Source organism: Suncus etruscus, chromosome 9 (genome assembly GCF_024139225.1).
Source record: "Suncus etruscus isolate mSunEtr1 chromosome 9, mSunEtr1.pri.cur, whole genome shotgun sequence".
In the NCBI taxonomy this organism is placed as follows: domain Eukaryota; kingdom Metazoa; phylum Chordata; class Mammalia; order Eulipotyphla; family Soricidae; genus Suncus; species Suncus etruscus.
Window position 1 is genome coordinate 42,864,875 of NC_064856.1, and position 1,773 is coordinate 42,866,647.

A 1,773-nucleotide genomic window follows, 5' to 3' on the forward strand; every position below is an offset into this window, starting at 1 on the left:
TTTGTTAAAAGGTTTGTAGCTACTAAAATGAATTAAATTAATATGTTTTTGAAATTAAAAATATGTATTTGATAAATATACTAAAAAAGAGTGAAACTAATTTAATTTACATTGCAAAAATTTTAATGCAACAAAATCATTTATTATGTTAAAATTAACATACATACATGCTATATTCTATTTTAATAATTATGACTTGTCTAAGGGTTTACATTTATACTCAAAATGCCAAAGCCATTGAGATTAAAGGTTCAAGTATTTATGGAGTCTAAGAAACAGAAAATTATTATTCACCCATTATCATCACCTTCCTAAAAGATAAACAACTCAGCTTATCCACCAAGCTCCAAAAGAAAATTATGGAAGCAATATATCTGTGGAAGCCTGATTTGGGCTGATACTTCTGTGGCATTCTCAAAAAGTAGAATAGACAAATTTCCCTATCTGCCTGAACTACTGCAGCCCAACTCCTCAGCCTATACCCTAACATGAAAGTGATCTTATCCTGAGATTGAAATAAAAAAATATGAGCAGCTAAATACTCTAAAAGGAGATTGAAATATAGGAGTGATATTTTTTGAGGTTAACTTTTAGGGAGGGGATGGGTGACTCTAGCACACACACCTGCTACTGGATAATTTAGCATTTCTGTCCACTGCTGCATCCTCCAGTCAGAAAAAAAATGGCCTGGTACATTTATACAATGTAATATTATGCGGCCGTTAGGAAAAGTGAAGTCATGACATTTGCTTATACATGGATGGACATGAAGGTTATTATGCTGAATGAAATGAGTCAGAGGGAAAGGGATATACATGAAATAGACGTACTTCTTTGTGAGATATATTCAGATGAAACTGTGATTATTTGTCTTGGGCAAATTGCCTGCCATAGAGACAGGTAAGGGTGGGGACCTTGGTGGGGGATAGAAGGGAAACTGTAGACCTCAGTGGTGGGAAGGGTGCACTGGTAAAGGATAGTATACATTGTATGTTTGAAACCCAAGACAATTTGTCATTTGTTTTGTAATCATGGTGCTTAAATAAATTATTTAAAAAATGGTCTGACTTATCCAAGCATTGAAAGAAAATTATGGCTGCAGATATTTCCCAAATAGCCTGATCCAGGCTGATACCTTATTAGCATTCTCAGAAAGGAGTGATTTCAGATTCCCCTTTCTGCATGAACTACAGCAGCCAAAATCCACATCCTTTATTCTTTAACAAAAACAGTCCAGCTCCTTGACTTAACCTTATCAAACTGTCAAGTAATAAATTTGTTTCAGATCTATAAAGTTTGGATTAAGAGGCTACAATACCTCTATATCTGATGGGGAAAGTGGGAAAGTTGCATAGTAATATACCAAGATCAGTGAGCCTAAACAGTAACACTGATGGATCAATTAACAATAACCACAGCTCATAAATCTCTTCACACTGACTTCAGTAACATTGTGAAGACCTACAGTAATTACTTCAAATGACCCTTGTTGATCTAAGTTTTGATAGTTCCATTTGCCTTTCTGTTGTAACAAATAATTTGAAGTAAATTTGTTTGTGCCTGGTGAAGGGAAGGTCACACGTGGTGGTATCGGTGTTTGAACATTCAATTCCTGAAAAGAGTGTATTATGAGCAACTCAGCAAATCACAGTGTTATAATAAAAATAAATAAATAAATAAATAAAGTTACTTTGAACATGCTATACAACAACAGTGAGATATGTACATACATAGAAATAGATATAATACATACACATGCATTCATTATAATAC